This window comes from Caretta caretta, chromosome 1, assembly GCF_965140235.1.
Source record: "Caretta caretta isolate rCarCar2 chromosome 1, rCarCar1.hap1, whole genome shotgun sequence".
NCBI lineage: Eukaryota > Metazoa > Chordata > Testudines > Cheloniidae > Caretta > Caretta caretta.
Genome location: NC_134206.1, coordinates 186533282 through 186545654, shown reverse-complemented (window position 1 = coordinate 186545654; position 12373 = coordinate 186533282). Strand labels below are relative to the sequence as shown.

Here is a 12373-nt window from a genome sequence, read left to right as displayed (position 1 = left end):
GGGCTTTCACCTGGCTCGGGGGGGACGGGGGGGGAGTGAGTGGGCGGGCGAGGAAAGGAGGCGGCCCCGTCGCCACTGGGCGCTGGGAAGGGGCAGCGAGAGAGGGAGGCACTGGGGGAGTGTCCCTTTAAGAAGCACAATTGGGTGGCTGTCTCTTTAAAGGGGAGAGGTGGGGTGGTGCCACAGTGAGGTGGGGGATGAGCTATGTTAATTGAGGGGGCGGTACCAAGATGAATGGGGGAATGTAAGGGCGGTGCTTCGTGCAGGCGCGGAAGGGGCTTATGGATTCAGGCCTGCCTCTTTAAGAAGCCGGTTGATGCCATTGTGTGGGGGAAGGGTATTTACAGTCTCCTCCTTTGGGACAGTACCATTCCCAGGGCGGGGTTGAGAGGCGGCACCATCCCCTCAGTAAGTAGGGGACAGTACCATTGCCGGGGCGGGGCAGAGGGGGCGACGGGTGGTACCATTCGTCTAGCTGGAATGGGGGGGGGGGGAGGAGTGACGGGCGGTACCATGTGTGCGGAGGGGGAGCGCTGGCGGACAATGGATCCTGTGTGTGTTTGCGGGAGGGGAATGGATCCGCCGCCACCGGGGGGAGACGCTGCGCCGCCCCCTCCCGCCCGGAGCTGAGAACCGCCCCCTCCCCTCCCCTCCCCTCCCGCCCGGCGCCGCTCGGTAAGTGGCGCTGTGTGTGTGCGGGAGCGGGGTCCGCGTGGTGCCGGCGGCCGGGGGGGGTCCCGGCAGGGCTGAGCCGCCCGCCCGCCCCGGGGAAAGTTTCAGAGTTTGGGGCTGGGTAGAGAGAGTATGTGTGTGGGAGGGGAGGCGTGGGGGGCTTGTGCGGTGGGGTGTGTGGGGGGGTGGTGTGTGTGGGGAGGGCTTGTGGGGCAGGGGTGTGGGGGAGAGGGCTTGTGGGATGGGGAGGGAAGCGCCCAGTCTGGGGGCCCATGCAGAGCGGTGGGTGGGTGGGTGCACTCTCCTAGCACTGTGCAGGGGGGAAGCAGGTGCTGAATCCCAGGGGAGGCGTATGGGGTGGGAGTTGCCTGGGGCTGGAACAAGGGAGTCGGGAAATCCAGGGGAGACCCCCACGTATGGAGGTGGGAGGCTAAAAGGGAGGATTTCTTGTTGGGAGAAAAGTGGAGGGAATGCCATATCTGGGGTTGCTGGTGGAGCTTGGGAGACAACATCCTCTATCCTGATTCACCACCCATCGGTGACTTGGAGGTGAGGGTACCTCATAATGTTATGGGTAAAAATGTGCCCATTGATCAGGGAGGAAGAAGCTGCTTGAGGGGTCAGCATACCGTGATAGGGTAAATTACATGAGGAGGGCAGGTGGGAAGGGTCAAGTTGTTGGGGATGTAGGTATAAATAGAATTCATCCCCTATCCTTTCCTGGGGGATAATTGGGACTTGAAAGAGATGGTGGGTGATTAAGTGGTTAAGGTTAGAGAGGATCAGAGAGCCTGTTCTTATTTTCAGGTTTGGCAGCATGGGATAGGGAAAGGGTTATGGTTGGGGAATGATGGTTGCAGCTGCTGGTGATAGAGATGTGGACTAAGGAGTTGATCATGGAATAATTCCAACTCCACCAGATGAGGAAGATTGTATTGCAGAGAAAGCTTAGTGTTTTCAGAGTAAATGTGCATAATGCAGTGTCCCCAGCTTAATCCATTGTCCTGGAACCTAACCTACTGTTCAAGGACCTTTCTTGTGAAAGAGGAGAGAAGGACTCTCTCCTTTGGCTCGATCTTGGGAAGAAACTGCCACTCCTTGGTGATGTTAATAAGTGTCCAAACTGGTTTGGGGGGGCAGGGGGAGGGAGAATAGTCATGCCTGAATGGGGCTTTTCCCCTTAAATTCTCTAATTATTAGTTTTTCAGATATTAGTTTTAGGGAGGGGAGGAAGGTACTACACCTCCCCAAGGTCCATGCTAATAATTTTTTGGGGGCTGGGATTTACAGTCACACTTTCCTATTCTGAAAAAGGTGGTTCTCTCCCAAGTTGCTGTGTGAAAGACATGAAAGATCCACACAAACATCCCAGAAAACTGACTATATGCATAGTACTCTTAAATGGACAAAATTAAGAAAAAGAAAAAGAAATGAATAGCTATCTTATTTTTGTAAATAGTGACCTGGGGTGCATGTCGTCTTAAAATAGTGTGAAAACGAACACTGAAAGCCAGAAACATCTAAATTAATCAAAAAACACACAGGAAAATATGGAAATGTAGTGTTAACCTCCCCTAGATAGCCTTAATTCTGACTCCATTCACCTCTATCCTGCTTCTACTTAATGTTGTTCATTCAGTTAGGCCTTGTCTACCCTAGGAAAAAACTATCCATAGCTGACAACAGGTGTTGGTAATTTGGGCATGGGAACTTGTATAAACATAGTTGTTTTTTTTTTTTCTATATTTGTAACTAAACTGTGTTCCATGCCTGTTCACCTGCACCCATTGCCTGCAATAGGTAGATCTGCTTTTTCCTGGAAACCGTGGTACAGTGGTTGGTTTGGTGATACATAACTATGTTGTCCAATGTATACCTGGCCAACTACGTCTGATGGCTATGGTTATTTTAAAGGTGGCCTCCAGAGATTTTAAACTGAGCTTGAGTGCTCTTTTGCTGTTTTATGTGTGTAAAGGGTCATGCTCACTCCCTTTCTCCTATGTATGCCCCCACCTCCCCATCAAAACAAACAAACAAAAAAATCTGCTTGTTTTTTAACTTAGAACTATTAGAAATGTCAGGCTTGGGTTTTCCAGATTTTGCTGGAGGACTTGTGTTATGGGGTGGGGTTGGGTCTCAGCATTATTGTTAACTCTTAACACCTTAAATGAAAGGGTGGAGAAGTTGAATCGTTAACATTTTGTATAAAGGAGGTCTTTGTTAATCATTAAACAAGTGTAAACAAAACCAAACAAAAAACTAAAGTTTTTTTTAAACAATTGACAAAAACTCCCTCCCTCTCAATTGCTCATCTTTGGCCAGGGCAGGTCTATATATTTGCTCAGATAGCAACATCAGTTAGATGTGGGGCTTTTTGTGGCACCTCTATGTTTTCAAAAGCTCTAGTATAGACACAGTTAACCAGCATAAGTGTTTTTGCAAGTGTAGTTTTAGTTTATACCATTTCCAAGTTAAATTATCCTTTCAAAATCAATCTTTTTTGCTGAAGTAAGCTGCCTCTCCACTGGGCGTTTGCCAGTATGGCTATGGTGGCAAATCTTTTCTAGTGTACATCTAGCATTTCACTCTCAGCTCTTGTGAGCTCATAATTTAATTGTTCACCAGTTAACATAATCTTCTAGGCTAGGTCGGACTTGAATTCCTAATGTAAAAAGTAAGCAAAAAATGCTTTATATTAATTTAAAAAAAAAAAAGCCTCTTCCAGATCACCTTTATATATAATAAAGAAACAAAGTGTACAAACTTCATTTTTCCCCCCCTTTATAAATCACCTTTAAACCCTGTATGTTCTGGTCAATTCAGATTAGGATCAGTCCATATACAAAATTTAAAGTAACAACTGGTTATGGGATTCATATTCATAGAAACATAAGTCCTATATCAGATTAAATTGGCATTTTCAAGCTGCCTGTCTAAAGTCTTACTCTCTAACTTCCGGGGTTTCTCATACTTGCCTTTATAAATCTTTCTTTAAACGTTTTCCTCTTAATTTATTGATACATGTTTTCAATCCTAAAAGTCTTTCAGTCTCTCTCTTTTGGTGGGGGGATAGGGTGGGAAGAGTGTAGGAATTTCTTTAGGGTTTTAGTGTGTGGGTGGGTTTTTTTTTGTTTTTTTTAAACAAAGTCAAGGGTAAAATTTTGGTATCCTCTTCATATGGAACTACTTGGGATTCTAACTGAAAGTGTGCCACTGTAGTCTTTCAAGTATAGACACTCACTGCAGCAATGGGAGGGGTTCTCTCATTGGTATAGTTAATCCACCTCCTCAAGAAATTGTAGCTGGGTCAGTAGAAGAATTCTAGTGCTGTCGACATACCCCAGGGGTTAGGTTGTCTGAACTACATTGCTCAAGGGTGTGGATTTTTCACGCCCCTGAGCGACATAGCTGGGTTGACTTAAGTCTTGAATGTAGACCTGACCGTAGTCTTGACCAAATATGCAAACTTATGTCCTGCTATGTTTGGGCCATGTCCACACTAGGAGTGGTTTACTAGTATAGGAATACCAATATGCTTTACTGGCAGAGCATTCCTAGTGTGGATGCAGCTAATACTGTCAAAGCTATGCTTTACCAGTATTGGCTTATTCTACCCCCAAACAAAACAAGCTGTACTGGCAAAAGCACAGTTTTTTGCATTTACACCAGGGGCTTGTGCTGGCACAGCTGTGTAGGTCAAGGATCAGACCTCTTCACATCCCTGACCAGTATAGCTCTGCCAGCAGAAGTGTGTAGTGTAGACATGGCCTTGGTGTTTCGCTTGCTCAAACTGCATCAGTATTTCTTCAGAGGAATGCAAGCAGCCTTAAAATCCTTCAGCCTAGTTGGCTTGGCCTTGGCCTTTTTGGAAGTCCGTGCTTCAGTAAGGTCTGTGGTCTATTTCCATAGATATGAAATCCTTTAACCCAAGCAAACTTGCTAAGGACTTCGAGTCCTTACTTATGAGCTCTGTATGAGTCCCTGTGGAGTTTGAGTTCTGCTAGAGAGATGAGTGCATTAAACCCAGGTTCTGGGGCAAAGTTGTGTGTGATAGAGGAATTGTGTGTACTGAATCTTTCCCCAATATCATTGTTTTGTGTAATGTAAACAAAACAAAACAAAAAAACCTGTTACATCTTTTGAGACTTTTCTGAAGTCCCACATTTTTGTAGACCAGGCAAAGTTCTTAAAAGCACTGGCAGACTTCATACAACTCAGCAAAAATTAGGATGGTCTTCATGAAGTCATCTGAGTCCTGACTAACCATTCTGATGTTCCTAGTTTGGCAATGAATAATTTAAAATTAGTGTTCTTCATATGTTGAAGAAATATGGTTACACATTTTAAGTTTCTAACCTCAGTGTTTTGGAAGCCTAACACCTTTTGCTTTGTTCTAAGAACCTGCCAAACTTGCCAAATATTATTTACACCTAAATTTTCCAACTTCCCTAGCTCAAACAGCTTTTTCAATTTACATCAGGTTAAAGAGGGAAGGGGAAAAATAGGACTTAAAACTGTAACCAGATTTCTATTATAACTATGGAAAAGCTTTTATCATCCCAGTACTGACTGAATGTGGAACTTCAAGATAGTGTAAATTGGTGGAATATTTGGTGCAATTGTAATTAAGCTGTGGGAGTCATTGCCACAAAATTGTTGAGACCAAGAATTAGAGATTCAAAAAGGGATTGGATATTTATAAGGATATCAAGAATATCCAGAGTTGTTGTAATTGACAATACATTTTTTTTGGAAGGGCTACCAAACCATGTGCTTCAGCCAAGCCAATCTTTATTAGCAATCAGGATGAAATTTAAATGGGAGGACAAAAGTAGCTGGTGCTGGCCACTGTTGGAGATGATACTGGATTGCTGGCCTGATCCAGTGTGGTAATTAGTATGTTCCCTCTAGGGTCTTAAACTGCTGCTCTTAGTGAGAAGTAAATGTTTCCATGTGAATTTTGAATTTGCTTTCTGTACACCTTTTGTGCAGTATTCTGCCTGCTCTTGAAATCCTAATTACAGTATAAAGATTATGATCAAATGAGTACATAACTCTCATTGAAGAAGGTTCTCAAAAATACTCTGCAAATTTACAAATTACAGCTGGAGAGTGAATGGTGTCTATAGTTAAGGTAGCCTAAATGTTTCTGTTCTAAGCCCTCTGTTTTTAAACAAACAACTTCTAACTGAAGAGCTGAAATTTTTCAGGCTTGGTTTCTGTCTGGGAGGAGGCGGGGAAAAGGGGAGCAGTTCGTTTGATTTTTTTTTTATTTTTTCTTTTAAGCTTGAGCAGAAACAGTCAACTGTTTTTTGAGAATAAGGACAATGGAAAAATACACTTGACCTATTACAAAATTTCTTGCAAAAAACATGGAGCTGAAATTTGGCTAAGAAATGCCCTCCTTTGAGGGAAATTGCCTTTAAGCATTCAGTGAAAATTGCGTGCTTTCTCATCTTTGAAAATAATACTTTTTTTTCAAGCACTCTTAGAAGTGTTCTATAGGACTATAATAGACTTCACTATATATGCAGTAACTTAACTTCATGTTGAATAGAGCCCTTGCCTCAGTCCATGTGAAGTTCAGAGCAGCTGCAGTGCAGATGTAGCTAAATTAGCTATGCACTCAACTTTTCTTAAAACGTTGGAATACTCTGAACTGGCTTTGTTCCATTTCCATATGTTTCAGGGAGCTATAGGCCTGGTGAAAAGGTTTCTGATTGTGTCCCCAAAATGTCTCCTTAACCTGCCTGAGAGAATGTGCATACGATCTGGAGCCAGGAAGTCCTAAATTCTTGGTCCATCTTTTCACTTGGCTAGTCTTAATTCTCTGTACTTCATGACTCTCACACTTGCCCAACTATCATTACCCCATTGTATAGACAGGGTTAGTGAGGCCCAGAGACTTTTACTTAGCCAGGATTACATAGAAAGGTTGTAATGCTGGGAACAGAACCCAGAACTCTTGTAATATAAAATTATAGAATCTTAGAAATGTAGAGCTGGAAGGGACATTGAGAGATGTGGCTAGACAATTACCTAGGCCTGCCCTGGCCGGTTGTGCTCATGTTTTATCCACTAGACCACAGTGCCCCAGAAAAAATACTTTAAATCTGTGTACTTAGTTAGGCTGTCTGTAAAATGGAGCAACTAGTACTTTTCCCCTTTTATCAAGTGCTTTGAATTTGACAGATGAGAAAATCCTAATGCCAGAGCATTAATTACTTTAATGATTTATATCTTTTCTGCCACTTGGAAATTAAAAGCACTGCGTAAGAGCTAACTCTGAGGCCCATTTTACTGATAGTGCTGTAGTGTTATAATGGAAAAGTTGAGGCAACCTTCTTTTGAGTAGCTCGCTACTCTTCAAAAATTTAAACTGTTCTGTTGAAATTTTCCAGGCTTTTTGTTCTTTTATGTTGGGGGTGGAGAATATGAGACAAAATGGTTAAACTGCTTTTGAGGAGAAAAATATTTTCTCTCTTTTTTTTTTAAACAAAATTTTACAACCTTTTTTTCGTTAGGGATAGAAAATTGAAATTGTCAGAAAAATAGTGCCATCATTGAACAGAAATGCCTCTGAATATTCCCATAAAACTAGTTTTGACTTGCCTTTGTGTTTGCAGTACAGTTGATACTTCAGAGTACTTCAGGTTTTGCTGTGCATGTGCACCCAACTTAGAAAAATATTGAACATGTACATTTTGTGTTGTGCTCATTGAATAACGCAGGGCTTCACAGCAGCTGGAGCCTTGCTCACTGTACACCTTGAGACCTTGTAAAATGTATGAGTTAGGGAGTTTTGATTTGAAGCCCTATAGTCCTGATTTTTGAAGTTAAACAATTCCATGTAAAAATTAAACTTCATACACAGTACTTCATGATATCTTTAAATTACATGATTGTAACATTTCTCAAATGTCAATCTCTTCTCCTCTTTCCTCCCCTCCACCCCCCCCCCAACCTGAAATACACACATGTAGCATCTTGTAGTTCTGTGTATCGGTTCTGTTTGCCACTTTAATTTTTTAAAATTCTTGTCGTCCTCTAAAGTGTCTTCAACACAGCAATGACTCCTATCTAAAAAACTTGGGAAACCAACACGCAATAACACTGCATTTTGTGTCGGTTAAGATTGCTCCGTACATAATACTTCTTGTTTTCTCGCTTTTTAGTTTTTAAGGCTATCAATAATCGTCCTCCCCTCCCCCCCGTGACCCACACTTCACCAGTAGTACAACCATCATACACTACCCCATGTAGGGCTATGCCAGGTTTCCAACACTGTTTCACAAATCTGAGTATGTGTAACTTTACAGAACTATGCAGAAAGGTTCTGTAAGTGTGAGGGGTGGGGGTTAAGTCTGGTCCATTTGGGATGGAGCTGGGTGAAATTTGGGGAAGGCAGTACTGGGAGGCAGTCATTCCTGCTGTTAAGGGTCTGGTATGGTGACTGCACTACTGGGGAGATGTGTGTCTTTGGGTGGGGGCAGGAGAGAAGGGTACAGGGTATGTCCCACTGGCATTCTTAACTTTTCATTTTCTTTAAGTTTTTTGTTAATTATAGAGTAACTGACACAAAATGCAGTGGTTTTGTTTTTGTTTATTTGAGAAAGTATGGGATCATTAAAGACTATCATTCATACACACACAGAGCAGAGTAAAAGCTGCATCCTTGCAACCCTAATGTTCTCATTGTGTAGTGTGTTTTACTGAATGTGTAAGAATCACTGTCTTACATCACTGGAATGCAGCTACCTCTAGAGAAGCTCTAAAAGAACTCTTCACTTGGGTCAGATAAAATCAGGCTAGAAATATTTACTAGATGTCTACTAATCAGAGGCTGATATGAAAGGAGGTGAGGAGGGGACAATCGATCGGCAATTCTGAAAGGTATCATGCAGTGTATCCTTGCAGCATACTGGGGCACTGGTTCAGCAATTAATTGCCCCTACCACTTCCTGCAACAGCTGGACTTTCCTTGGAGGAGGAGGTCTGTCCACAAGCTGATCAATCCCACCGCTCTGTAACGTGTGAGAGATGACAAGATCACCGCTTGATGTGTGTTATGCCTACAGACTCTTCATATCTTTCATTCTAGAAACTTAGTGACTGGCTGCCAAAATGAATAGAAAAAGCACTTGCCACTTTCCATACCTGGCTGATGTGCCTCATTCTTTCTGTTTAAACAATGCCGTGGTTGTTGTATACTGAGGAACAAGAAGGCTTCACTTCAGTTATTCCCACCCTCGCAGCCCCTATTCAAGGGGTGCCCAATCTATGGTCCACAGGCCATACACTGCCTACCAGAGCATTTCACAAGGCCTGCCACCTGCTTCAACACCATATCATAAAATCATAGAATATCAGGGTTGGAAGGGACCTCAGGAGATCATCTAGTCCAACCCCCTGCTCAAAGCAGGACCAATCCCCAATTTTTGCTCCAGATCCCTAAATGGCCCCCTCAAGGATTGAACTCACAACTCTGGGTTTAGCAGGCCAATGCTCAAACCACTGAGCTATCCCTCCCCCGACCGAGCTATCCCTCCCCCCTGATTCATTAGCATTTTGTTGTCATGTTACACAAGTATGTAAATAGGTTGTTTCTATGTAGAATATTGTCTATCTCAATACAAAACAAGCTGAACTTAAAATATAAATCAATACAAGTGACTTTAAATCTTATTAAAATAGGTAGAATCTGTTTGGCCCACACAAGATTGTGCTTAGGTTTGTGTGACCTTCCTGTGTAATAAGGTTGAGCACCACTGCCCTATTCTGTTCCGTTGACTCTAGGTTCCTACTAATGTTTCGTGTTTGAGGTGAGTGTTTTTTTTTCTTTTCCATGTAGTTTTGACCTGTCCTGAAGTTTGAGCTGAAATGTTAAATATCTTTTAGTTTGGTGAGTGACTTCCTTTTTGGGGGAAAGAGAGGTCACCACTGGCTTCAAGCCTGTTTCTTGCCTCATTGTGAAGGAGGCGCAAGAATTTGGAGGTGACGATGTGGAAGCCTGCATAGGCAACATATTTGAATAGCTCCTAGCTCTGGAAGAGCCACTCTTCAAAGACCAGGGTTACCTGCTCGACATCTATGTATTGTGCTGACTGAGATTAACTTTGAGCTGCAGACATAATTTGTTAAGCCCCAGAGGCCCTGTCTGCACTAGGGAAATGTAGCAAAAATGTTCCTGGTTGTTGCTAACGGCAGTTTGGTTCCACTGTTGTTGGCAGTAACTGACGTCCGTTAAGGCTGGGATATTAAGGATGGTTAGGTGACACTGGGCCCCAAAATGCTAGCAGCTGCTTGTCTGCTCATGAGTTTCAAAACATAGCTAGTACTGGTGGAACTGAAATGGTGTTAGCAATAATGGGAAACATTTGCAGAACTTCCTTGGTGCGGACATGACGAGTGTGTATCATAGCCTGGCTCGCAAATGCACGGGGCACTTCTACACAGCCAAAAAATACCCCAAACCCTCCTGGCTGAAAGTCCCAGAACCCAAGTCAGTTGACCCAGGTTCATGGTGTGGGGCTAAAAATAGCAATGTAGATATTCAGGTTCAGACTGAAGCCCAGGCTCTGAGACGCAGCCCCCCTTCCTGGATTTCGGAGCCTGGGTTCCAGTCTGAGCCCTACTTTTAGTCCTGTAGCACAAGTTAGTCAGTTGATCCAGGCTCTGAGACTTGCTATATGTTTTTGTTGTTTGTTGCTGTGTAGATGTACTTTAGGTGGCTTCTGGAGCAGTTAAACTGCATCAGCGGTTGCTGGGAGATAGTGTGAGCAGCATGTTGTTGATGTGATAATTGTACACTATATTAAAGGGGACAGTGTCAACTCAAAATCTAGTAACTTCAAAATGAATTTAAAGTAACTGTAGATAGTATTCCTGCCCCTGAATCTCTTGGCAATTTTTGTGGCTTTTTAGGTCTTCGGATGTCTGTCTCTCTTGTGTGGAGAAATTGTCTAGTTATGTTCACTCTGTCCTGTACGGTTAAAGTGTTGTAAAATGTACAATTTTAAAAAGCTTTCAAAAAAAAAAAAACCTTAATCTTACCTGCTATTGCAAGCAATACCTTCTAATTTTCAGTAATATTGGTAATATTAAAAAGATTAGAGGAAAATATGCAGAAAATACATACATAGTTTAGAAGCACTTGTTCTATATTCTTTTAATTATCAAGCTGTACACATACCTACAGTTAGTAAATGCATGATTTTATTGCCCTCTCCTTAGTTCTACCTTACACCATGTACTCCCTACTGTTTGGTACCTCCCTCTGTTTTGTTGCATCTAGGAATTGTTTCACAGTGTCTTGTGAGAGAACTTCTGCTCTTCCTAAGCTCCTGTGTGGAAATGTTCTTAGCCTGCCACTAAAGTACTTCTGGTTCTGCAGGCGCCTCACTTTTGCCTGTTCCAGCTATGCCAACACATGGATCCAGTTTATGGGTGAAGATCTGTTCCTGCTTTTGGCACTGTTAATGCAGCAGTTTGTAGATGGAGGTCATGATTGAGGATGGAGAGCATTTTGGCAGTGGCTTGTGTCCCTGAGAAGGCAGTTGTAGGCCTAAGTGAGGAGATCATGAAGGCTGCATGCTGACATGATGGTGGAGACAGCTGGTATGGATTGCAGTAGCTGTGGATTTCCCCCATGTAGACTGGCCATTCTTTGCAAGACCACAAGCACAGAGTTGGGGGGGACTACCTTATCATGCAGATCTGGGAGGGCTTAGAACTTTCTCATGAAGAGAGCTATGTTCATTGAGCGGTGTGACGAGCTTGCCTTCATCCTCTAGTGACAGGACCATCAGATGAGGGTGGCAAGGCCCTGCCAGTCCATCTGAAAGCTGTCTACCGAAGACTGCTATATGTCTGTGGCTAACCAGTTTGAAGTTGGTAAATTGACTGTTGGTGCTGTTGTGGTTGAAGAGCAGTTATTTCTGCAGTTATTTACCACTGGGTGATGCACATTGCTAACATTCCAGAAATAATTAACTTTGTGACAAATTGGGTTCCTGAACTGTGCTGCAGCCTATCCATATAGTGCACATGCCCATTGTCTTCCCACTGCAAGGGACACATGTATATGGTAGATTTAAACAAAAAGCTGACTTTTAACAAACTCGAAGAATGGGTAGGTAAAGCCCCACAGAAAGGAAATCTAAGGGGAAAAAGGAGTTTAGGAGAGATGGTAACTTCTCAGACACTATTCGAGGCACAATAGCAAACTATCCCGATGTGAAGCAAAGAATAGTAAGAGGCCAATATGGCTCCATCTGGAGCTCTTTAGTGACCTGAAAATCAAAAAGGAATCCTACAGAAAGTGGAAACATGGACAAATTGCTAAAGAGGAGTACAAAAGAGTAGCTTGGGCATGTAGAGACAAAATCCAAAATGGCCAAGGCAGAGAATGAGTTACATCAGGAAGGATAATAAAAAACAATAAGAATAGGTTCTGTAAATATATTAGGAGCAAGAGAAAGACAAAGGAATGTGTAGGTCCACTATCTAGTGGGGAAGGAGAGCTAATGGACAACATCAAGAAGGGTGAGGTGTTTTATGTCTATTTTGCTTCAGTCTTGATTAAAATGTTAATGGTGACTTGATGCTTAATACAATTAATATTAATAACAAGGGGGAAGGAACACAAGCTAGAAGAGAAACAACAGGTTAAAGAATGTTTAGATAATTTAGATGTATTCAA

The 12373-nt window shown here is 42.8% G+C and overlaps 1 protein-coding gene across 4 annotated transcripts in view; it reads left to right on the top strand.

Annotated features, from left to right (window-relative positions):
* The window catches only part of LOC142068368 (uncharacterized), a 60446-nt gene that overhangs the window by 36404 nt on the left and 11669 nt on the right, over positions 1-12373 (top strand). The window contains exon 1 of one of the 4 annotated variants that reach the window (XM_075117874.1): positions 271-408. The exons of 2 other annotated variants lie outside the window; for them this stretch is intronic. The gene's annotated coding sequence lies outside the window, so the exon portion shown is untranslated. Of the gene's footprint in view, positions 1-270; positions 409-598; positions 676-12373 lie in introns of those variants that run through there. One more of the 4 variants, XM_075117870.1, reaches the window with a different exon arrangement.